The 26,833-nt window shown below is 42.8% G+C and overlaps 1 pseudogene; it reads left to right on the top strand.

The window, feature by feature from the left end:
- Positions 1-9,237: 9,237 nt before the first annotated feature.
- On the top strand, positions 9,238-10,127 carry LOC136306309 (S-formylglutathione hydrolase pseudogene; annotated as a pseudogene).
- The last annotated feature ends 16,706 nt before the right edge of the window (positions 10,128-26,833 follow it).

Raw genomic sequence — 26,833 nt, 5'->3', positions numbered from 1 at the left:
TTTCCTAACTCGGGGAAATTAATATGATGTCTTCTTGATGCTATAGTATTTTACTGCTTCAAAAGTAAAATTTATATTGTTTTGTCAGCAATTCTAAGCCATTGAAAAAACTTATATGATTAATCACCATAGTATTTCAATTTTTCTGGTAGGTAAGTGAAGTTTTCCTTTTGCTTAGAGAACACTCATGCAAATAAATTTCATACATTCCATATACATACTTTCCAGGTTTCAAATGTAAACATTATGGGGCACCTTTTTCTTGATTTAATCATACAGAAGAAAATCATTACCAATGTTTTGCTAAAAGAAAGCAGCTGGGAAAAAACAATGTTTCATTTGTGCATCACTTTCTATTTACGAAGACTTAACACTTGACAATTCTGGGCATATTGCAAGTTGTCACTAAGTGCTTGTTAAATGAATGATTGATCTGATGTTGTTGTGAATCAGGCAGGTATTACTCCAACTTTAAAAATGAAAAAATTCTTAGGGTCAGAAATGACTGCTGCCTCAGATGTCCAACTTTACCAATTGATCCAAGGCCTCCTGACACCAGACACATCTCTCCAGCTGCTGGGCACTGCACACATATTCCACACAAAACTGGAACATTTGCTCACAATTTACTATTGATATTGTTCTGCTGTATCTCATTAGTTTATTCTAGTTAATAACAACAGAGAACATGAGCTGAAAATAGCATTACAATTGTAATCGCTATTATTGTTAAACTTGCTATGATTTGGATGAAAATCTGTTTTCTAACAAAGATTTAACTGAACTGAATCTATCCTAAAGTTAGATAGATCACCTCTTAGAGCCCTAGGCTACCTTTCAGAGAGCTGAACTCAATGCTAAGGAAAGAAAAAGAATAAGGTAGATCTATTCATAGGACATTCGTTCCTGTTGCAGCCTCCAGAAATGCCTTCAGACATCCTTCATTGCCTTTCTTTGCTTTCACTCTCTACAGGGCTCATCCCTCATCCCAAGAAAACGATGGAACATTTCTTTTCAATACTGTCTGTCTATTCTCTTTGACTGCCTGGCCCTAGAGAATCATTGTCAAGGGGCATTTTGTTCCACCATTGGGGAGCTAAGGGTGTCTTGTTGGCTCTGTGATCCCGAGCTTGCAAAGCAGACGATCTGACCTAAAATACCACTTGCTCTCATCAAAGCCACAATTATTGGTTATCTTAGCTGTGGGCTTTTCCCCTGAAACCAGGTCCGCGATCTAATATCAAACATCATAACTCACAGAAGCTGGCTCAGAATGTGAAGAGGGGCTCACTTTCAGCACTTGGCAAGGGCACACCTCCGCATCAGCTACAACTGTCCCACCCACCGTTCAGGGTCGGGGCGGTACAGCGCCCTCCTGAGTCTCCGCCAAGACCTGCGCCCCATCGCATCTTTGAATCATGGAGTCGGAAGCTTCTTTTTAGAGTCACCCACCCTCCGACAAGTTAAAATGAAGTAACTGTCAAAACACCAAGTAAACAGCAAAGCCTCAGCAACACCCCGCATAAGCATTTCCTGGCCCGTGCTTCTCTGAAATACAACAACAACAAAACAAACAAACAAAAAACCCCACGAAAGTCTGCCTACTTACCTAGCTAGCTCCCTCAGCCCAGGTCCCAGGGAGTGCTCGAGTCCAAAGGCAGAATCACCCTGCACTGCCACCAGGACGAAGCCGCTGACACCATCGTCAGTAGGGGATTTGCATTTCTCCTCCCACTTGAGGCTTTCCTGTGCGTCAGTGTTAGCGTCTCTGGGACTTTACTGGAGTCCGTTCCCACCCACTCTCTATTCTAGAAATGCTAAACAGCAGAAACAGTGGGGCTGAAGCCCCTTGGCAGGGCGCCCTCTCCTTTTAGCCCCACCAGTCACCTGCAGCTGCAGGCGTCTAAAGTGGTTAGAAGGAGGTGGGTGGGTGGGGGCGATGCACGCTCGTTTTCTTCAGTGGTTCCCCCAAACAGTGAGATCCCCTCCCCACCCCCGACTTGCCTTCCTGGAGCTAAATTCCTGGCTTCCTATCTTCCTTTCAGACTCAATTCGCCCTGGTGAGCCAGACCCTGGGATGGACGGGGTGGGTAGCCAGGGTCCAAACACCAAACCCATAGAACACACTGTGCTCTATTTCCGCAGGTCTGCGGCTTGGGAAGAGGACACCCTCACCCAAAGGTGTGGGCCAGCTCCCACTCAGGCCACTGAAGCCTGTCCCTGCTGATCCCACATCCTGCCTCCCCTGGCAGCCCCATACCTGGCTGTGTGGTAGCTCCCCTCCCTCTGGGATAGCACCTGCTCTGGAATCACAGAGCTGGAGGGAGCCTTGGTCTCATTTCCTTGTAACTCCTCTTTCATACCTGCAGAGACTGAGGCGCAGAGAGGTGACCAGAACTATTTGGTGAGTTAGCTGCTGAGCCTGGAGGAGAGAACAGGTGTTCTCTGTGTTCTCAACTCCCTCCTCTGTGGTCTTTTTCTTTCATCTTCTCAGAGCCAGATTGTTAAATCCCTGACATACAGCAAGAATTCCATGTATGTTCATGAAGATAAAGATAGACTGAAAGAGGCAGACAGAAGGACTCCATCTGCTCATGCGCATGCATAGAGTAATATGTGTACAAGGGAAAAGGCCTACTTCATGACTGAGCCTGACTTGCCATCACATACTACAGTCTCAGGATTCTCCTTCTCTCCCAGGTGACATTATAATCATGTCCTTAAATAGACCACCCCCCTCCCTCTCTTGGAAAAAAATAAGTCAATCAATCCCAAAGCCACACTTTGGACAGCAATCTAAATTCACCAGTGAAGTAGGCTCAGTCCTCCTGGCCACCTGCCCCCTAGGCATGTTCCAGGAGCTTAGGCTGTTGTGTCCCCATATGAAGAAAGTGTCTAATTCAGACAATTCCATAACCTACAGGGAAAAGTCCAGTTTTCTTCTGGGGAAGCAGTCAGTCACTGTCTATAGAAAAAAAGACCAAATTCTTGGCACTCAAAGTTCTCTACAATTGGTCCCAAACTATCCAGGAAACTTCTGTCTCTTGGCAGGAGCCCATGATCTGATGCAGACCGACCTACTCTGCTCCCTGGATTAACCTCTCATATTTCAGTGTTGGTGTTTCCTATATCTGCAGTTTCCTCCCCTAACTCGTCTGCGTATGGAAACCATATCCCTCTCAGGGAAGATTTCACTGATGACCCCGCCCCTGCCCTGCCCTGCCCCGCCCCCAGCAACGTTTCCCTGCTCTGAGTTCTTATCACACTTCCTATTCAAACTAGTGCAGTTCAAAGAGAAATAAAATACACCTCACAGGTATTTAAGTTTTTTAGTCACCACACTGAAAAAAGAAAAGTTGAAATTAATTTTGGTACTATAAATAACCCAGTACCTACAGAATATTAACATCTTCACATATAATCAGTATAGAAAGTTACTGAGATACTTTCATTCCTTATTTCATACGAAATCTCTGAACTCTGGTGGGTATTTGCACTTTCAGGACACCTCAGTTTGGACCCTAGTCACATGCGATTAGTGGCTACCTTATTGGACAGCACAGATCCAGACCACTCATTTTGTACTTTTCACTTCCTGCCTTGTTAGTCATACTGGTTTTGCGTGTCTTTATCATTATTGTATTCCACTATTGAGTGTTTGCTGTACAAAGCAGAAAGCTTGTACCCTTCTTCCTTTTAAGATCCCCACCTTGGGACTCCCCCAGCCGTTCCTGAACTGTTTGTCCTCTTGACACCTTTGAACTCTTAAAAACTGTTGATAACCCTGAGGACTTTGTGTGTGTATGTGTGTGTGTTACTATTCTGTATTAAATTTTTATTTATATATTAAAATTCAAATCTTAAAAATTTTTTAAATGTTTATTTATTTAAAATAACAATCTTAAACCCATTATATGTAAACATTTTTTATGAAAAACAAGTATATTTTTCATCACACAGAAAATTAGTGATTCACATTTTGAAAATCTTCAACTCTTTAATGTCGGGCTTGAGATCAGAGACATAGATTCTTATATCTGCTTCTGCCTTTGATCTGTTGGAAAATATTGTTTGGTTGAAGTATTTGAAGAAAATCTGGACTCACACAGATATGTAAATAGAAAAGGAAAAAGTTTAATAGCCTTTTCAGATACTGTAAATATCTTTCTTTTTTGTGTGTGACAGAGACAGAGAGTGTCAGAGAGAAAGACAGATAGGGACAGGCAGGAATGGAGAGAGATGAGAAGCATCAAGTCTTCGTTGAGCTCCTTTAGTTGTTCGTTGACTACTTTCTCATATATGCCTTGATGGGGGTGGGGAGGCTACAGCAGAGCGAGTGACCCCTTGCTCAAGCCAGCAACCTTGGGCTCAAGCCAGGGACCTTGGGCTTCAAGCCAGTGACTTTTGAGCTCAAGCCAATGACCAGGGGGTCATGTCTATGATCCCATGCTCAAGCCAGCAACCGGCGTTCAAGCTGATGAAGTTGCACTCAAGCCAGATGAACTCACACTCAAGCTGGCGACTTTGAGGTTTCAAACCTGGGTCCTTCGTGACCCAGTCCAATGCTCTATCCACTGTGCTACTATTGGTCAGGCTATAAATATCTTTCTCAGATTCCACACCTAAATTCTGCAAATGGTAGTTTCTTAAGTATTATTGTACTGTGGATTGTGAAACCATATCAGCCAACTTTATATATCTAGTACTGTCACCAAATCCATTGGTGTATCTTGTGTTTTTTTTTAAATATTTTATTTATTGATTTTTTAGAGAGAGAGGAGTGAGAGAGAGAGAGAGACAGAGAGAGAGAGAAGGGGGAGGAGCAGGAAGCATCAACTCCCATATGTGCCTTGACCAGGCAAGCCCAAGGTTTCGAACCGGCGACCTCAGTGTTCCAGGTTGACGCTTTATCCCACTGCGCCACCACAGGTCAGGCCGTATCTTGTGTTTTGAATAGAACTTTCACCCACACTTGATATAATATACTGGTCATTTGGAAAATACTAGTCAACTGAGTTATGCAGATAGTTCAAATGCTGCCACATTTTATCATATAGTATCAGAAAATCACATTAGTTTATATCACTAATGATCTTATTAGAAATATATTTTAAGTGCTGGGAAGTTGTTAAGCTCATAGTGAAGATACAAGTTTTCCAAATTCTAATTTTTGTTGCAAGCTCCAATATTATTGGAAAGAAAGACTGGCCATTGTTTTCCTTGAAATGACAAGCTCACTTTGTTAATTTTCAAGAAACTGTCTTCTAAATACCCAAGTCTGAATGACCATAGTTTGTCAGTGGTTCTTTTTTTTAGTGAGTTAAGAGAGAGAGAGACAGAGACAGACAGGAAGGGAGAGAGATGAGAAGCATCAACTTATAGTTGTGGCACCTTAGTTTTTCATTGATTGCTTCTCATATGTACCTTGATTGGGGGCTTCAGCTGAGCCAGTGTCCCCTTGCTCAAGCCAGCAACTGTAGGTTCAGGTCTATGATCCCACACTCAAGCAGGCAACCCTGCGCTCAAGCTGGTGAGCCTCTGCTCAAGCTGGATGAGCCTGGATGAGCCCATGCTCAATCTGGCAATTTTGGGATTTTGGACCTGGGTCCTCAGCGTTCCTGTTCGATGCTCTAGCCACTGTGCCACCGCCTGGTCAGGCTGTCAGGGATTCCTTCAAGTAGAAGGGGTTTTCTGTGAAGAAGAGTGGCATTATGGTGGGCAACTCAGTCATACAAGTGCCTTCCCTTGAGGCAATCATTATACATTAATAAATTCATCTCCATTTTGTCACACAGAATATTAAGGAGAGATGTATTCAAGGTCTGAGATTTAATAAAATTAATTTTCATGCATCATTGAAAACATTTTTAAGTCAAACTAGTTTTTAAATGTTTTAAGTTTGTGGTGGTGAAGAATACAATGACTACTAGCATAATTTGGTGTCAGCCCCTTAATTTATGCTATGGCACCATCATTACCCACCATTGCTTTGGTATCATCAATGCAAATGTCAACAGAGTGCAAAGGTATTATTATAAAAATAATTTTAACTCTGAAGACCCCCTGAAAAGGTCTTAGGGACCACCCCCAGGGACCCAGAGACAACACTTGAAATCTCTGCTTTATCTACCATTTCCTACCTATTGTAATCAGTTTACCCAGAGGGACGTGTCATGAGGGACTCTCCACCCAAATGAACAGGGGTTTTTTTTGTTTTGTTTTTGGTTAAAGCATCTGCTGTAACCTCTGTTGCCCTTCCTATTTCATGAACTGAGCCAGGCTTCTAAGAAATAATATCTCTATGGCCAGTTCACTTCTTTTTCTTAGAATCAAGTCTAAATAGCTAGGCCCCCAATTTCTTAGCTCTACACTGGCCTGTCTTGGCCTCAAAAGCGCATCAGAGTCAAAAAAAAAAAAAAAAAAGAAAAGGAAAAAGATCAAAAACAAAGAAACACCTGATAGTGAAATCCCCATAAAAATTTCCCAAACTCAGGCCACCACAGATTCCTCTGTCTCCTGCAAGTGATCCCTCAATTGTTCTAGTTATAAATCCAATTCCTGTATTTTTTTTTGTACAAAGAATATAAACACGTTAATTTTCATTTTTGTGATAGCACCTTACCTCTCCTGTCCAAGCTTCCTCCCTTATGTGCCCAGAGAAAGCTGGGAGAGTTGGAGTTGGGTGCTGGACAGACAGAATGTGTCCCTACAGAAAGATACATTGAATTTTGTGGTAGCATATGCTAGTACCAAATGAGTGATACAGCAAGGTCTATTGGGGCAAGACAGTCTGGGGTGGGTTTTACTAGCTCATCTGTGTACAGGTCCTAGACCTCCATCAGAAGAGGGACACTGTGTTGTACGAAGGGTTTAATAATATCTACCCTGTGCTCCCTCTACTGCCATTTCTGAAGCATTACAACTTACAAATCAGCATTCTTTCTGGTAATAGCACTTTTCTCAGTTCTAACTTCATGCCACAAAAAGTGCTGAGAACTTCACATGCAGTGCTTTACCTAATCCTCACAACACACTATGGAAGTATCATTCTTACCTCCAATTGACAGACAAGAACCACGGGCTTAATAAAGCTAGAAGCACGGGTCAATGTTAGTCAGATGTGAAGGGGCAGAACCCAGATTCAAACTTAGGACTGTCTGACTCCAGAAACAATGCTTGAAACAATTCAACTTTACTAAAAATCTTATCTACTCTTATAAGAAAAGCAATAAATTGCTCAATGAGCTATGGAAAAAGTCAGTTTAAAAATATAAACATAAATTCTGCCTGGTCAGGCAGTGACACAGTGGATAGAGTGTCAACCTGGGACACTGAGGATCCAGGTTTAAAACCCTGAGGTCGAGCCCTGGCCGGTTGGCTCAGTAGTAGAGCATCGGCCTGGCGTGCGGGGGACCCGGGTTCGATTCCCGGCCAGGGCACACAGGAGAAGCGCCCATTTGCTTCTCCACCCCCACCCCCTCCTTCCTCTCTGTCTCTCTCTTCCCCTCCCGCAGCCAAGGCTCCATTGGAGCAAAGATGGCCCGGGCACTGGGGATGGCTCCTTGGCCTCTGCCCCAGGCGTTAGAGTGGCTCTGGTCGCGGCAGAGCGACGCCCCTGGTGGGCATGCCAGGTGGATCCCGGTCGGGCGCATGCGGGAGTCTGTTTGACTGTCTCTCCTCATTTCCAGCTTCAGAAAAAATAAAAAATAAAATAAAAATAAAACCCTGAGGTCGTGGGATTCAGCACAGGCTCACCAGCTTGAGTGCAGGGTCACTGGCTGGAGCGTGAGATCATAGGCATGACCGCATGTTCTCTGACTTGAAACCAAAGGTTGCTGGCTTGAGCAAGGGGTCACCGTCTTGCTGGAGTCCCCCAGTTAGGTTCCTATGAGAAAGAAATCAATGAACAACTAACGTGCCACAGCTCTGAGTTGATGCTTCTCCTTTCTTTTCCTCTTGGCTCTCTATCCCTGGCCGCTGTCTCTCTCTAATATATTGTATATTCCATGAATAAAACATGAATTTCGAAATAGAGAGGCTAGCCAATACTGTACAATCTTTTGATTAGAGATTTTGATTAGAGTCCAGCTTTCCCTTGGAGCATACGTGTCATGCTGTCAACAGGGTTCCAAAACATTGAGCAAATTACGTGGTCTATGGCATCCTGGTACGTTGTATATACAATGAAGGTGACTGTTTCTGCCGAGTCACAGATCAGAAAATAAGATTGGACAGCAGGCTAGGATATTTGAATTGTAGACTCTTCTCCCCAAAAAATCTGGTTGTCCAGTCATTTAAATAGCCCTTAATCATCCTATTCTGTTGTAGGTATTTTCCATATGTTGTTCTCACACTCTGAACTGAATATTTAAAGGGTTAGATTATACACTATTTTTCTTTGTGCTTCAGTATTCAGCTCAGTGCCTGGCATAGAGCAAGCAGTCAATAAATGTTTACTGAGAGATGGAGGAGCCGATGGAGAGCTCCGTTACTATAGTCTGTCCCGCGAAGGCGCTTTTAGGTGACTTGCCTTGTCTAAGCCCTTCATTCCCACCAAGCTTGTCACTATGTTTGGTCATTGCAATAATATTACATACACATTTATAAGTTTATGTATAATTATATAAATTGACATCATGATTTAATGTGCATAAATTCTATCAAAATGCCAAGTTAAAGAGGGTAGAAGACATCGTCTTTTTAATTTCTCTTTTTTTCTTGTTTTTGCTCTCAAATATTTTAGGGAGAGAACTCTTTGTTTAGAAAAAGACATTGCTTAGGCTATTTAAGTTGGTCGGACAAAATGAAAAACAGAACAGCTAAAGGACTCCATTTAAAGACATAAAGAGAAATTGGGAGCGTGGAGCAGATAGGAGAGAAAAGAAGAAGGAAGGAAAGGAAGAGAATATAAAGGGAGCAGAAGAGAAAGAGAGAATGGGAAAAAGAGAAGGACACAGGGCACAAAACCAGCCCCCAAAACAGAAGTCAGTGAAAAATTTCCAGTAATAGGTTCTAATAAGCTATTTCTAATGCTCTATATCAAGTTATTTTTTGTCTCTGTTACATACCTTCTCATCTCCTCGGGCCTCATTAAATACCAATATGGTTTTTGTTGTGGTGGTACTGAAAGAAGTGACAAAAAAGAGTAGGAAAATGTAGTATGGGGTCTGCTTCTTCTATTACCACCCCCACTGCTGGAGGTTCATCTACCCTTTGGTACAAAGGAGAGAGTAGCAACTGGACAGGGTAAGAATGGCTCTGAAACCGATTTTCAGCAACAAGTGCTTTGAAGAATAGCAGAAAGTTTTTTAACAGGACAGTGCTAAACTAAACTGCAAAATTTAATTTGTTATCTACTTAACCACCAAAGGCAGAAACTGGAAAACACCCCACGATATATTGGCTATCTGGTTTAATTTGCACAGAACAGAATTTTCCATTAAAATCTGGTTGTCATCAGGCTGCCTCAGAACATGGCCTTGTTCTTGTTCCAGATGGCAGCCCTTGTGGCTGCAATATTAAAGGAGAAGATGAGAGGCGGGACTTTGGCACTAGTGCTGGGTTTTTGTGGATGGCACTGAAGATCCTTGGAAAACTGACTACAGAATGCACTCTTATGGAACGGAGGAGCTTCCCCAACTCATAAATGCCACCTTTCCAGTTGACCCAAAATGATGTCTACTTTTGGTCACTTCATGGGAGGCCATGGAGCTCTGATTTGTGTTTTGAAAGAATCCTGGAAAATATATGTGTGTCCGTATTTGCTCCAATTTGCAATCTAGTGCTTTGTCCTTTGGGTGAAAAAAACTCCTGCAAGTGATCCCTCAATTGTTCCAATTGGATACTTGGAAACAGATCAAAGTAAGTGGAAAGCTTATGATGCTACTACCCATCTTGTGAAGGAAGTCCTATTCAGGTTCTCAGCTGGACATACTCATTGATCAAGGAAAAGATGATCAGTTTCTTTCAGATGGACAGTTACTACCTGGAACTTCATAGCTGCCTGAACAGAAAAGAAAATCCCTGTTGTTTTTAGATTACAAGAGGGTTATGATCATAGCCACTACTTCATTGCAACCTTTATTACTGATCACATCAGACATTATGCAAAATACATGAATGCTTGAAAAACTTCAGATGAAAGAATCTCTTCAAGATTATTAAAATTGTAATAAAGAGAATTGCAAGGGAAAATATGTCAAAACATTGTATTTTATAGAATAAAGCTAAAAATGCTTTATTCCATAGTTGAATCACCTTCTGAATAAATATATGAAACTTGAATAAAGAAAGTACTATAGTATATCTTCCCATTTATTTACATCTTCCTTGATTCCTTTCATTTGTGTTCTGTATACAAAATCTACACGTATTTGGCCCTATCCGGTTGGCTCAGTGTCATTGTATCCAGGGGTAGAGTGTCAGCCTGGCATGTAAATGTTCTGGGTTCAATTCCCGGCCAGGGCACACAGCAGAAGCAACCATCTGCTGCTCCACCCTTCTCCCTCTCACTTCTCTCTCTCTATCTATCTCTCTCTTCTCCTCACCACCCACAGCAATGGCTCTATTAGAACAAGTTGGCTCTGGGCACTGAGAATGACTCCATGGCCTCTGCTTCAGCTGCTAAAATGGCTCTGGTTACAACAGAGCAAGGGCCCCAGATGGGCAGAACATCACCCCCTAGTGGGTTTGCTGGGTGGATCTCAGTCAGGGCTCATGCAGGAGTCTGTCTCTCTGCCTCCTTTCCTCTCATTTAAAAAAAAATCCTACACATTTTTTGTCAGATTTATGCCAAATTACTTCTCTTTGTTGGTGTGATTATAAATGATATTTTTGAAATTTCAAGGTTTAGTTTTCGTTCAAATTAATTTTTGTATATTGCCATTGTATTTTGTGACCTTGTAACTAAACTCCTCTATTAGTTCAAGTAGTATTTTTAGAGATTCTGTGTGATTATCTGCATACACAATAGTATAATCTGTGAATAAAAAGTTTACTTCTTCCTTTTTAATTTATCTGCCTTTTTTTTCTTGCTTTATTACACTAAGACTTCCAGTGTAATGTTGAATAGGAGTGAAGAGAAAGATCATTCTTGCCTTGTCCCTGACCTTGGGAGGGAGGCATTCAGTGTCTCACCATTAAGTGTAAATATTAGCTATAAAGTTTTCATACTTATCCTTTACTAGGTTAAGACAGTTCACTTCTATTCTTAGTTTTTTGAAGTTTTAATCATGAACAAGTGTGTAATTTAATCAAATACATTTTTTTTGCATCTTTTGATATAAGCATATGTTTTTCTTGTTTATTCCGCTAATACGATTAATACATTGATTTTCAAATGTTAAACTAGTCTTGCATTTCTGGAATAAACCCCACTTGGTTTTGATATATATTAATAAATTTAATTTGCTCTTACTTTAAAGAAATTTTCAGCATCTGTTTTAATGTGACATACCGGTCTGTTTCTTTATTTTCTTGTAATGTCTGTGTTTGATTTTACTCTTGGACTCATACTGGTCTTTGTATAAGTTGAAAAGTATTTCTTCCTTCTCAGTTTTCTGAAAGACATTTTGTGGAGTTAGTGTTATTTCTGTCTTAAATGTTTTAAAGAATTTACTAATAAAGCTTTCTCTGCCAGGAGTTTTCTTAGTGGAAAAATTTTAAACACCAAATTTATTTTACTTATTACATAGGACTATTCTTATTTGTCCTATGCAATAGGACTATTGCTTAGTTCCTCTTGAGTGAACTTTGATAGTTTTATCATTCAAAGATTTTATCCGTTTCATTTTTAAAAATTTAATCTGTAGTATAGTCTTTTTTTAAATTTTTATTTATTTATTCATTTTAGAGAGGAGAGGGAGAGACAGAGAGAGAGAGGAGAGACAGAGAGAGAAGGGGGGGAGGAGCAGGAAGCATCAACTCCCATATGTGCCTTGACCAGACAGGCCCAGGGTTTCGAGCCAGCGACCTCAGCATTTCCAGGTCAACGCTTTATCCACTGCGCCACCACAGGTCAGGCTTATCCGTTTCATTTAAGTTGTTATATTTATAGGCATAAAGGTGTTCATAATATTCTCTTTTTATTCTTTCAATATCTGTAGATTCTATATTAATGTCACCTCAGTTCTAATGTTGATAATTTGTGTCTTTTATTTTTCATAATGATCTGACTAGAAGTTTATTAATTTTATAAGTTTTTCTCAAAGAATGTGCCTTTGGTTTTATTGATTAATATTTTATGTTCTAAAGTTTATTTTGCCTTATATTAATATCACCACTTCAGCTTTCTTTGATTCATGTTATCATGGTATATCATTTTCCTAATATTTTACTTTTATTTTCCTAATATTTTAACTTATTTATTTATATTTGAAGTGGGTTGCTTGCAGATAACATATATTGAATAATTGGGTCTTGCTTTTTTATTCAAGCTGACCATTTCTGTCCTCATTGTGTATTACAAGCTTTTTCCACTCTGGCTGTTGAGAAATATGAACTAGGCCTAATCCTGTGTGAATTCCAGGAATTGTTCCACCCGCTCTTTTTTAATGGCGTTTCCTCCCAACTTGGGGCAGTTCACTTTACACACATGCACTAATCAATACTCAGCTGAAGAATCAAGGGGAGCCCTCTGCAGTTTCCTTTCCACTGCTCTGTGTTTGAATTCTAGCCAACTTGGCCTCCCAAACTCTCAACACTATCTCCTCATTGCTGGGAGCCTGCCAGGCTTTGAGCTCCCTCTATCTGTGCTGCAGCCTGGACACTTCCTCCAGAAGATAAGCTGTAGTAGTCAGTCATAAAGATTGCTTCATTTCTTCACATCTCTCAAGGATCCTTCTCTTGCACTGCCTGCTTGCCTATGTCCGAAAACGATTGTTTCATGTCCTGTTCTTTTATTTTAAAAATTTTTTTTTAAGTAAGCAAATAAATCCACCCCTGAAAGGGTTGTCAGATTTAGCAAAACAAAATAAGACTTTCAATTAAATTTGAATGATAGGTCAACAACAAATAGTTCTTTAGTACATGTATGACCCATACTTATAGTATATCTAAAATTCAAATTTAATAGCACTTCTTGGATTTTACCTGGCAACCTTAACCTCTGCTGATCTGTCATGTCTGAAGCAGAAATTCTCAGAGATTCTTTTTGGTGTTGGAGCTCTATACTTGTTTCATTCAATTCAATACAGGATATTTACTGAGCTCCTCCGGTGTGTGCATCACATTGAAAATTGTTTAGGGAGCAATCTCCTCCAGGAGATATCAAATTGGCAGTGAAAACAAAATAAACATATGAAAGTAATCAGTGCTCAGTTGGACTACAATGCCAAGCAGCTGCATCAGGGACCTCTTTTCCGTTCCGTTCCGAGTACGTGTATGCCTGTGGAGATGTCCCGAGCACATTCACTTTTCTTATCTGTCCGTGGCCAGAGCTTGAGTTTTGGGACGCCAGTGCTCATCTCTGACCACACTGAGGACTGAGGGCAGCCATAGGGGCACAGGAATCTAAACCTAGTCCAAAAACACTCCTTGAGTTGCCTTATCCGAAATCTCTCCCTCCCTAAAGAAGAAGAACTGTTCTTCTTTTCCGTTGTGGCCAGGCCACAGAACCCACTGAATAGTCAGACCAGGTAGCCTCTGAAGGGACTTTTGGTTTTAACAACCTCACCAATTTAACTATCGCCAAAAAAGCTGAGAATTGATTGGAGATCCCTTACCTACAGGGCTTCTAGTTATTCATGCCTGTCCTTAATCTCTGTGCTGCCTGTTCTACCTGCTGGCCTTTTTTTTTTTTTTTTTGGCCAGAGATACCTCACCTAAAACCTCTGCTCCTAATCTTTCCTTCTCCTTGGACCCCCAACTCTCTCCCCCTCCTGCCTGACCCCCGGGGGCATCCCTCTCTCGGGACACCTCTCTGGTCTCTCTGCAGACCTCTCCCACTGGAGTCTCTTCCCTCCAGAAAGCCTCCTCCCTTTGCAGGATCCTGTTTCTCATTCACTTGCAAATACCAGTCTCTCTTTCTCCTCTCCTGCTGGCCAGGGCCCTCTCCCTTCTCCACTGTGTTCTTAAGTCCCTCCTCCGTCAGGCCATTCTCAGCCTACCATTGGCTCTTACACTCATTTGCAAGACCCAAAGGCCCAACCCCAATTTTCTTGCAGAAAGTTCTGGCCCTGTCCTGCCTCTAACTCCAGCATTTCTGGCAGGATCTGGGTGCTGGGCTCCCCAGGAACCCACCTCCTCTTATTCTAACCCCCAAACCCCTATCTGAGACCTGTGAACACAGCACTTAAAGTTTTCAATGGTCACGACTAGTAGAAACAGGCCAAGGCTGTTCACCAGGCCTGCATGCAGCAGAAGGTAACACTCCAAACCCAGGCTCTTGTGGCAGCCCTGAGGCCAGCAGAGCAACAGGGACAAGGTTTGACCCAAGTCAACCCTTGGGTCAAACAGGAGGTGTTTGACCCAAGTCCAAGCCACAAAGAGGAATCCCACCAGCAGCTTGCTTTAAGTGTGGCAAGCAGGGTCACTGTGCCCAACAGTGCCCCTACCCATGGCTGCCCATTGAGCCCTGCCCTAACTGCAAGCCGCCCGGTCACTGGCAGAGCAATTGCCCCTTTGGGAAACAGGCTTTTTCCTCAATGCCTCTACGTGGAGGATGAGCCAGACAGGTGGGTGCATCACTCAAACTCCTAGGACACAGCCTGGATTTGGAGAACCCAGGGTATGCTGCAACTAGTGGGTAAGTCCATCTCATTTCTTGTGGACATGGGGGCTACCTTCTCTGTTTTGCCATCACACTCTGGACCTCTAATTCCCTCACAGGTCTCCATTATGGGAATTTATGGGACCCCTTTTTTTCCCCTTCGCACACCACCCTTGACATGCAGTTTGAATGGAATCCCCTTTTTTGAACTCTTTCTTAGTTATGCCATTGTGCCCTGTACCCCTTCTGGGTTGAGACATTCTATACAGTTTCGGAGCCACTATCCAACTGACAGCATCTTCCCACTTACTCCTACATTCCTCAATACAAAGAGCTCCCCCTTAATCAATACTACCCTCATTTCTAACCATGTCTCTCACCTCAAGCTTGCCCCCATGTAGAACTGCTGGCAGTTTGGAACCACTGGGCCCTACCCCTCTCCAGTTTACCAAAAGGCTGGACCCTGCAAATCCTCCTATTACTCCTCTTTTTTAAAAATCCTAACAGAACTGCATCTGTAAAGTTTCTCAACTCACGGCTAAACAGATGTTCCTCCCAACACCCCTCAAAGCCACCACCTGCCAATTTCCCCCTCCCTACAATGCCCCTAATCAGCAGGAAGTAGCCAGACGAATAACGGCGCCCCTAATTAACACAAAAAGATCGGAATGTAAGATCGGTGGATAATGGGGGAAGGCCATGTGAGGAACTCAGACCTGGGAACTTTGGCTAGGGCTGCCCACAACCAAGTGCGCCAAAAGAAACTTCCCAGAGGTCCTTGGGAAAAGAGCGACCGTCTGTCAGCCAGTGAGATTTCACCACATCATATTAGCTCGCCCACCCTAGAGGACCCCTTTAAATATCCCTCACGTGGTTTAATCCCTGCAACTTCCCTGGCCTCTGTCCTTGGGCTAGGGAACCTCATCGGACAGGATGCGCTCTGTACTCAATAAAGCCTTTTATTATTCCACATTTCATGGCTCTGACCCCTTCCTTCTTCCTCGGCAGGGAAAAATACCTTACACTTTGATTCTAGGAAACTTGAATAAGTCAGTGGCTTTGGGAGTCCTGAATGGAAAGGGAAGTGTTTTCCCACTGTGTGTATTTCTTGCCCTCTAGGTGCAAGCTAGGATTAAAGCTAACCGCTGACCAGTTCTTGGCTCCATTGTTTGATTACCATCTGTCCCAATCAGATGCGAACCTGCATGGGCCAGGAGGCTGTGATGGTGGCCGTGGCTACTGGCTTTACAATGGTTGACAACAACAACAACAAAATGAAGAATGAGAGAACTATAACCAGGCAGGCGGAGGAGCATGATGCCTGCCTGAAGAAGGTAAGGTACTGATGCAGAACTAAGATTGTCAGCCTCCTGGACAGTGAGAAAAATAACCTGCATAATGAGTGCTGTAAGAGAGTCATTATAAGCAAGGTCTGTTTGGTACCCAAGTCTCTGAGATAGCTGTTCAGTTTGTTCACTGCACTAGGGTGATTGGTTGGAACAATGTTGGGCAGATGAAATATATTATGCTCATTTTGTTAAAGATGGCACTGCCCACATGGAAGCCAGTCACCCAGGTGATTGCTTGGGATGGACGTGATTGTATTAATGTGTGTTAGGGGCAGGCTGTGGGCAGGCAGGATCCTTATAGCCTGGGGCTTGGTTTTAGGACTAAGCCTTTCCCACCCTTTTTGATGTAGGGTGGTGTACTCTCATAAAGAATCCCATTATGCCTCAGATAAGTGACTTTGTATTAGAGACTTCTCTATTTGTATATTGGATTAAAGGTTTGGGTTTCTGCACTATAAAGTGGAGCAGACCGGGAGCTTGCTCTCTTGGTTCCTGAGATTAGCATTAGAGGAGAGAGCAGAGAAAAGAGAAGAGAGAGGCCATGTGGAGGAGGCCAGGAGGAGCAGCCAAGATAGTGGAGTGCTGAGTGAGAAGCCAGTTTGTGCAGAGCTTGTGCAGGGAAAATGAAGGAGATGGGGAACAGAGGTGAATAAGTCTGGTGAGCTAGAAACCTTTGATTCTAGGAAACTTGGATAAAGTCAGTAGCTTTGTGAGCACTGAATGTGAGTGGGTGTTGGAGCCCACTGTGTGTTTTTACTTGCCCACTGGGTACAAGCTAGGATTAAAGATGATGGCCCACCAGTTGTTGGCTCCATTGTTTCTTTACCGACTGTCTGAATCCAATGTGAACCTGAATGGGCCAGGCGGCTGTGATGGTGGCTGCACCTCCTGGCTTTACAGAGAATAATTGAGGACTGAAATCTAAACTGCTCTAATTCCCAGGATGTGTACCTTGGTGCAGGGCTGCCTCCAATCAATGGAAGGGATGCTTTTTTCTAATTCTAAGTACTTTGCAGGACATCTAAGGTCCTGGACAGGAACTTTACTATCTTCCTTCTGAGTAGTGTTGGTCAAATAAGTTTTTAAATATGATATATATGTTTGCTCGCTTACAGTTTGTATTGGGTGTGGGGGACAGGCTGTAAGCAGGCAGGGTCATTATAGCCTAAGGCTTAGTTTTAAGACTAAGCTTTTCCCCACACCCTTGACTGATTGCATGATATGGGGTGGTGCACTCTCATGAGAAATCCCATTATACTTTAGATAAGTGACTTTGTATCAGAGACTTCCTTATTTGTATATTGGATTAAAAGTTTTGATTTCTACACTATAAAGTGGGGCAGACCAGGAGCTTGCTCTCTCTCAATTCCTAAGATTAGCATTAGAGAGGAGAGCAGGAAAGACCACATGGAGTAGGCCAGGAGAAGCAGCCAAGATGGTGGAGTGCTGAGGGAGAAGCCAGTTTGTGCAGAGTTTGTGCAGGGAGAAGGAAGGAGATGGGGAACAGAGGTGAGTAAGTCTGGTGAGCTAGAAACCTTTGATCCTAGGAAACTCAGATAAGTCAGTAGCTTGTGAGCACTGAATGAGTGGGTTTTGGAGTCCAGTGTGTGTTTTTACTTGCCCACCGGGTGCAAGCTGGGATTAAAGATGATGGCCTACCAGTTCTTGGCTCCATTGTTCCATTACCGTCTGTCCGAATCTAATGCAAACCTGCATGGACCAGGCAGCTGTAATGATGGCCGTGGCTACTGGTTTCACAGTAGTCCCAGTATAATTACCCCTGTACCATTGAGTCAGATTTTTCAAAGTGAGAGTCACTATGGGAAGAGGTGAGTGGAGATGTTAGAAGGTGCATCATCTCTGAGCCATTCTATACTATGGTGAAAAAAAGAGTGTGAAGAGACAAAATAAAATTTGTTTTTTATGAGTGAAGAAAGCAAAGTAAGTGAGAGAGATGGAGCTGAGAGGGTTTCAGATGAGTGTTTTGATAGAACCACTCTGACATTCAGCACCAGCACCCAGTGGTCTGTATATCAGCAGAAATCTATTTAGTGAAGAATTAATGGCCCTAAATCCCACACCATTAGCTCAAAGGCACACCCACAGGGCAAGCAGGTTTATGGGGAACCTTTCTAACAAACACTGAAAATCATTTATTTCCTTAAAAAATATTTTGGAGAAGCGGCAAATCTAAATTTTTAAGAAAAAAATCTCCTGAACTTTAAATACAATACAGGTATTGGCATAATTCAAAACATTTCACCATACATATAGCCCACAAAATACAGTGTAGATTTATACTGTTCTAAATAAATAACACACATCTATAGGTGTGGATGCTACTAGTGTGCCTTCTCTGTTTGAAAGTGATATTTCCCAGCCCTAATTATTCTACACACTACCTATATTATCTATTAGAGGTCCCCAAGAAAAAAAGGAGGAGATCCAAGGCAAATAGCACCTTATACAACAGGATGGATGAATGTAAGTATTTTGGAAGACATGAACTTAAACAGCTACTTTATTTCCTACTCTTATTTGTCAGTTTGGCTTTTTAAAAAATGAGGCAACCAGGTATAGACTTAGCTAATTTTTGAAATAGTTTCAAATTTAGTTTAATCACTAAAATTTCAGACCAGAATCCCCACCTGGAGACTGTGAGGGTGATTGTTGGGCAGATAAAATATATTATGCTCACTTTGTTAAAGATGGTGCTGTCCACATGAAAGCCTGTTGCCCAGGTGATATTAATGTGTGTTGGGGCGGGCTGTGGGCAGGCAGGATCCTGTAGCCTGGGGCTTGGTTTTAGAACTAACCCTTTCCCACCCTTTTTGATGTGGAGTGGTGCACTCTCATGAGGAATCCCATTATGCCTCAGATAAGTGACTTTGTATTAGAGACTTCCCTATTTTGTATATTGGATTGAAGGTTTTGATTTCTATGCTATAAAATGGTGGCAGACCAGGAGCTTGCTCTCTTGGTTCCTGAGATTAGCATTAGAGAGGAGAGCAGAGAAGGCCTGGAGAGGCAGCCAAGATGGCGGAGTGCTGAAGGAGAAGCCAGTTTGTGCAGTTTGTGCAGGGAGAAGGAAGGAGATGGGGAATAGAGGTGAATAAGTCTGGTGAACTAGAAACCTTTGATTCTAGGAAACTCGGATAAGTCAGTAGCTTTGTGAGCACTGAATGTGAGTGGGTTTTGGAGCCCAATGTGTGTTTTTACTTGCCCACCAGGTGCAAGCTAGGATTAAGGATGATAGCCCACCAGTTCTTGGCTCTGTTGTTTCATTACCATCTGACCGAATCCAATGCAAATCTGCATGGGCTAGGTGGCTGTGATGGTGGCCGTGGCTACTGGCTTTACATTTGGCATATTCAGCAGGATTTGATACAGATCGGTATGGAGCCACCGCCACCTTTGAGCGGTAGAGTAGAGGACTGGCTGCTGTTATGGTTCCCCATGACTGTCCTTTTGGGGGCCATAGGCTGGCTGACTTTTACAGCCATACGTGAGGAAACCAAGAGCTCTGTGGAAAAGGCTGCCTGGGACCTGCAAACTGAGCAGTGGAAGGATCTGGAGCAAACATGGGAGAAACAGATGCTGACCCCGGAGCTGGAGCAAGCACAGGAGAAGGAAGCCGACCAGGTTTGTGAGATTCGCTTGGAAATACAGCAACTGTTGGAGGAGGAATCACAGGTTCATGAGTTGCAAATTGCCCTGGACGTTGTGGAGAGCCAGCAGCGGCTGGAGGCCAGGGCTGAAGTGGGAGCTGGAGTTGCAATCTGCAGTCTCCTGAAGATGAGAGCCCATCTGGAAGGAGGGAGTACCTGCTATGCTTCTAGTAGGTCTGCGATTTTGGGACATAGGAGTGAATGCCATCAAGCTCACCAGAGCCGAGATGGAAATGCTGACTGTAATTGCCACGTGCTCCTCTTTGGGACAGTGTAAGACCTGCCAGGATGGCAGGGATGAGGGGGGAGGCTGAGGCCTCATGTGCGTGGACTGATTCCTGGACTACGACCGGAGTGAGCACTGGCTCCTTTGTTGGATGGACTTACGGATTTTGGACAATGTGAAATACCCTGATGGGGGTGGGGGACAGCTTTGCTGGAAGCACTCTCCCCACCCCGGGAAGCTTTTCCCATGGCTAGAAAGAAGGCCGAGGACATTTTTGTGCTTTTGGCAAAGTGCTCAACTGGTGAAGTGTACCTTTGTAATTGTTGAAATTATATGATTTGTCATGTTGTTGTAGTTTGTGTAATGTGCCTAATTTCCTTGTACAGGGATGCTGGTGATGTAGATTGTGGGTAGTAAAGTGAGCATAGGGGTGGATTGTTGGGTAGATAAAATATATTATGCTCACTTTGTTAAAGATGGCACGGCCCACGTGGAGGCCCGTCACCCAGGTGATATTAATGTGTGTTGGGGGTGGGCTGTGAGCAAGCAGGATCCTTGTAGCCTGGGGCTTGGTTTTAGGACTCACCTTTCCCACCCTTTTTGATGTGGGTGATGCAATCCCATCATGCCTCAGATAAGTGACTTTGTATTAGAGACTTCCCTAGTTTGTATATTGGATTAAAGGTTTTGGTTTCTACACTATAAACTGGGGCAGACCAGGAGCTTGCTCTCTCTCAATTCCTAAGATTAGCATTAGAGAAGAGAGCAGAGAAAGGTCATGTGGAGGAGGCCAGGAGAAGCAGCCAAGATGGTGGAGTGCTGAGTGAGAAGTCAGTTTGTGCAGTTTGTGCAGGGAGAAGGAAGGAGATGGGGAACAGAGGTGAGTAAGTCTGGTGAGCTAGAAACCTTTGATTCTAGGAAACTCGGATAAGTCAGTAGCTTGTGAGCACTGAATGAGTGGGTTTTGGAGCCCAGTGTGTGTTTTTACTTCCCTGCCAGGTGCAAGCTAGGATTAAAGATGATGGCCCACCAGTTCTTGGCTCCATTGTTTCATTATCGTCTGTTCGAATCCAATGTGAACCTACATGGGCCAGGCGGCTGTGATGGTGTCCATGGCTACTGGCTTTACAGTGGTTAAACAAATCTTTACAGAAAATAATCACCAGTAACAAACACCTGATTTGTGAGAAAACTGTCAGTAGAGTGTACCATTCTTTCTTCCATATATAGACATTACCAAGGGCTATACAGCTCAAAATCAAACTAAATGAAAGAACACTAAACTAAAAGAGGTGCTCCGGCCCTGGCCGGTTGGCTCAGTGGTAGAGCGTCGGCCTGGCGTGCAGAGGTCCCGGGTTCGATTCCCGGCCAGGGCACACAGGAGAAGCGCCCATCTGCTTCTCCACCCCTCCCCCTCTCCTTCCTCTCTGTCTCTCTCTTCCCCTCCCGCAGCGAGGCTCCATTGGAGCAAAGATGGCCCGGGCGCTGGGGATGGCTCCTTGGCCTCTGCCCCAGGTGCTAGAGTGGCTCTGGTGGCAACAAAGTGATGCCCCGGAGGGGCAGAGCATCGCCCCCTGGTGGGCAGAGCGTCGCCCCCTGGTGGGCGTGCCAGGTGGATCCCGGTCGGGCGCATGCGGGAATCTGTCTGACTGTCTCTCTCCATTTCCAGCTTCAGAAAAATACAAAAAAAAAAAAAAAAAGAGGTGCTCCCATGGAAGATGAACATATGCCTGTAGCTTTATTAGGTGTAAAATAATGAATTATTGATAAATCTTTTTTTTTCTTTTTTTTCTTTAGTGAAAGGAGAAGTATAAGGCCATTGGCCATGGCTGTGGCTACGCAGGTTCCCAATGGATTTGGGCAGACAGTAAAGAAACTGTGGAGCCAGAAAATGGCCATTCTGTTTATTAAAGTCTCATAACAGTGGATAAGCAAGCAAGCCGGGAAGACTGCTTTCCTCTCACTCAGGGTTCCCAAAGGCCAAATCGTTCTTTGGTTCCATAACCTGGACTCTTTCTCTGCACTTTCCCAAGCAAAACCAGCTAGGTGAAAAAAAAACCCCTTCTCCAGCAAACAATAGCAAACAATCGCCCCTCCCAAGCAGGAAGGCAATCCTCAATTTGCAATTTGCCGCCCTGAGGGCACACACCCACAGCCTTCCATAGACTATACACACAAGGCACTGCCCCAATACAAGTGAGCAAACTTAAAACAACAGGTTTACCCAACAAGAGGAGATAGTGAGCCAGACATCGCAAGCACCCTGACGGGGATCCATCCAGCAACCCTGTCTGAGGCATTGAACTGACGCTCCAGTACCAAGCTCTCCTCCATGCCTGAGGCTGACGCCCTTGGACCAGCCCAGCTATCCTCAGCACCCATGGCCTACACTCAAACCAACTGAGCCACTGAACTAAATCGTAATAAAGAAGGGTCGCTATCTTCCTTCTCTTAAGAATTGTTTGAGGGCACAAATGTTTGGCTTCAGCCTACATTGATCTGTCTGTGTAAACTACCAAATTCTTTCTTAGTTTTTTGCTATGTTAGAGCAATAAGGGAAAAGTCTACCACACAATCAAGAAAACAGTTTTTAAAGGAAAAATGTTATATTAATAAAGTGACCAACTTTTTTACAATGAAAAGGAGGAACAAAATAAATGGAAGGAAACTATATTGTATGTAAAATAACATTTTATTCATTGCAACAATAATACACTATGATAAATGCATAATAAAAACATTTGTAATATTTTATATTGTAATTATGCTTACATGCCTATTAATTTTTAATAATTTAAGAAAAAACTACTCATTTAGATACAAGTATGTCACATCACACGCAATGGATCGATTCTGCATCGATCGAATACGGACATTTACAGATTAGTCTTCCAATATCAAAAAGGAGGACATGTAGGAGGACACTTTTCAAGGGAGTTCGAAACTTACAAAAGAAGGACTGTTCTCCCCAAAGGAGGACGATCGGTCACCTTAATATTAAGAACAACTACTACATAAATCTTTCAATATTGGTCCGGTTGTCAAGGTTTTCCTTTCCTTAACCCAGTTTTGCAGCTAGAACACTGAATAAGCACTAGGGGGCGCCATTCTCACGGGGAAACCAACTCACAGGTTAAAAACGAAGGTTTCTGAGTTACCTACGAAAGTTTCTTTCACACTTAAATGAGACATGTGTTATATTATTCTGGAAGCTTTTGTCATCTGTGATTGTTTAATGGCCTTGTCTCTGAGACATTACAGGGTTTACAGAATTCATAAACTAGACCCAACTATGTGTTAATGGCTATGGTGAGTGTACTGGATAATACTTTGTCCAGGATGAATGTGAGGGAAAGGAGAGTAGGCATGAATAATACTTAGGTCAAAGGATTGTAGAGATTTTGTCTTGGCTTTGCTTAACCTAAATATCTGAATAGTGACATTGTCAAATTCATACCTAAGCAAGATCTGAGCTAGAAATTTGGCCATTCAAGAGAAAATTATTGTCTGCACTTTATTTAGTGTTGTTTATACAAAGTGTTAATGCCAGGAGATAAGAGATCTCTTGACTCTTCATAACATTCACCAATCACCCTCTAAAAGATATATCAACTGAATAAAGATGGTATTCTTGCAGTGCAAAAAGCCCCTTTAAGACAAGTCTCCTGGCTGTCCCTTCCAAATAAGTTGCCACTCTTAAGTTCTTTCTTTATGGAAATTCTAGCGCAACTACTGCTTGTTGGATGGTTGGTTTCTCCAGAGAACTTTCTCTAATAATTTACTTTTCATAAAAAGACAAGGCCTCATTGCTATGAGGAATAGAAAAATCCACAAGGAAATTACAAGGACAGAAGTCATGTTCATCAAGTGTTGCTATGCTGTGAAAGCTTACTTACTAAAAGTCACATTTATTCTCAAAAATAACCAAGATCCATGGTAACATATCAAAAAAGATTTCTATTCAAATTCCTTGTAGATGGTGTTCAGTCTACAGAGTCTATCAGGGCAGAGAAACTTGTCATGTTTGACCAAATCAGAAGCAGCCAGTTAATCAGATGGAGCATTGTACTATAAGTGTATTGTCCTCTTGCCCACACTCTACAATACTGCCCCATTGTAGACGAGATGTCTGGCTCAACTGGGATATCCTCTAAAAATATTTAAACTAAAACAGAAGCTGACATCATAGGGGAAGGCTGCATTCCCTGGGTCTGTATTTCTAACTTCCTATGCCATTCCCAGAGAAAGCCACTGGATGTTGCTTAATAATGCTAACAGTGGATTACATACAGTGGTTGGCAAAGGGAGAAAAAATGATTAGATCATCCAGTCAACTCATCTTTCCAGCAAAGAGCAGAATCCCCAGATAGGGAATCTAACACTTCATTTCAGGCAAAGGGCCACGTAGTAAAAACTACACTGGTTTCGTTGTCTTCTCGAGCAATACTGGCAGCACCCAAACTGTTTTAGTTGGCTGCACTCATGCCCTACTTAATTCCTTCAACAGGAGCTTCCAACACAGTGCTGCTTTCTCTTTGGAGTTAGCCAATGGAGTAAATGCTGTCTGGTGGAAGGTAATTAACTCTTGTAAATGATGCCTGCGCAAAACTCAAGGTCAGGTTACCACAGAGAACAGCTTGACGAGACAAGGCCAACATAGGGCACAAGTCTCCTGTCTGGAGAGTCTTCACCTTTGCTGTATACTGTATTGTGTAAACTCTGGCTCCGAAAGGGCTTTTTCTGGCTTATTTACTCACCTGATTGAATTCATTCAATAGCACAGCTGAAATGTTTGTTCTCTCACCCCTACGCTTTGGTCTTTATATTAACTGGAGGGTCTACCTTGTTTTTATATTAACTGGAGAGTGTGCCTATATTTTCTTCTCAAGTTCAACTACATGTCTAATTCAAATTCTCATAGTAGATTTTTTAATATCTGGGGGTGAGAGACTGGAGCTATCCAGACTGGCTGCCTGATTCCCATTCCACTTCGGGCTGTGTCATGAAGAATACCAAAGTTTCGATTCAGGAACATTTTATTCACCAGAGTGACTCATGCTTTTGTACTCATGATGGGACCCAGGATGGCCAACCACAGCAGTCAATCTCTCTGAGTCTCTATTTTGGGGATTGCGAGTGGTAAGGAACATGTAAGTCTGGGGCTTCAAAGGGCTTTTCCCCTGTCTAAGGAAAGTATTGAGCAAAGCCAAGATGTATCCCTGGACCTAGTCATAGCTAAAGCACCTATACTCCTGGACTTCTAGTTCGTCTAAAAAATAAATTTATTTTTATTTTCTTAAGTATCTTAGAGTTGAATTTCTATTAGAAGTAGACAGTTATAGTCTGATTGATGGTGTAACAAAATAGTACCACCCTATGGACTAAAAATAAGATAGAGAGCTCCAGAAAGAGAACAACAGACTGACAGTTGATAGTTTATAAAAAAAAGCTATAGTCAAACTTATAAGCACTATGACTTACTTCACAGAAAACTTGCTGAATTGGTTGAAGTTTTACAGGAGTACATCTGTTATTCTTTAACATTTCATGAAGAACTGAGGAAGCTCCAGCACACTGGAAAAAGAGCCGACATACAATGGTTATGTAATAAAAGGGGAAAAGGTTTAGTCCTGAAAATTAAAGACTTGTAAGCTCAACTTTTCTGGCAAGGGAAAAAATTGCTACAGAGAAAAATGTGAATGGAACAAGATACTGGTGTTGCCTGAACAACAGTTTCCTGCAGACCAAGCTAATATAAATATTTTAATGTACAGGGGGTCCTTGGGTTACGATAGTCTTGACTTACGAAGTTTTGAGTTTATGATGCTCACTCCCATAAAAGAATTTTAAAAATTAAGAGGTGAGTGTTTTAGCTTACGCTGTTAGTGTCATACTTACAGACTACGTGGGCAAACTAGTTTGGTTGCGCGCAGTGGAAGAAAACGCAGTAACCCAGGATATGAGTGAGGGAGTTGGCGTCCCCCAGTACGCTTACCCACACCATTCTGGACTGTTAAAAACACAAGTGTTCCGTTTGTGTTGCTTTGTTTGGTGACCTTTTGGCCCTTATCATGGCTCCTAAATGAAAGTTAGAGTTTTCAAACGGTAGGGCTTCTAAGAGGAAAGTCATCGCGATGTATGTCACAGAGCAACTGGCATCACATGGAGAGGACTCATTCAGCTGGAGAAGCAGCTGATTGAAGGGGAAGAGATAGAAACCCCAGAACCCAAGAGATTCACAACCAAGGGTTTGGCAGAAGGTTTTTCTATGGTAGAGGATGGGTTGGCAAAATTTTAGGCTGAGGACTCCAGCGATGACAGATTCCAGTAAGGTCTACAGAGCTGTTATAGATGCCTTGCAATGCTATTGGCAGATTTTGGAAGAAAAGAAGTCATCAATATTCCAGACTAGCCTGGAACAATTCTTTTTTTTTTTTTTAATTTTTATTTATTTATTTATTTTTTACAGAGACAGAGAGTGAGTCAGAGAGAGGGATAGACAGGGACAGACAGACAGGAATGGAGAGAGATGAGAAGCATCAATCATTAGTTTTTCATTGCGCATTGCAACACCTTAGAATGTTTATCGATTGCTTTTCTCAAATGTGGCTTGATTGCGGGCCTTCAGCAGACCGAGTAACCCCTTGCTGGAGCCAGCGACCTTGGGTCCAAGCTGTTGGGCTTTTGCTCACACCAGATGAGCTCGTGCTCAAGCTGGCGACCTTGGTGTCTCGAACCTGGGTCCTCTGCATCCCAGTCCGACGCTCTATCCACTGCGCCACCACCTCGTCCGGCTGGAACAATTCTTTAAGAAGGTAGAGAGGCCTGCAGCAGATCCTGTACCTTCTACATCAGCTGCTTCTCAAGATGAAACACCTGTAGT

Source organism: Saccopteryx bilineata, chromosome 5 (assembly GCF_036850765.1).
Source record: "Saccopteryx bilineata isolate mSacBil1 chromosome 5, mSacBil1_pri_phased_curated, whole genome shotgun sequence".
Taxonomy (NCBI): Eukaryota; Metazoa; Chordata; class Mammalia; order Chiroptera; family Emballonuridae; genus Saccopteryx; species Saccopteryx bilineata.
The sequence above is the reverse complement of the archived record's forward strand: the minus strand, read 5'-3'. Positions and strand labels throughout refer to the sequence as shown.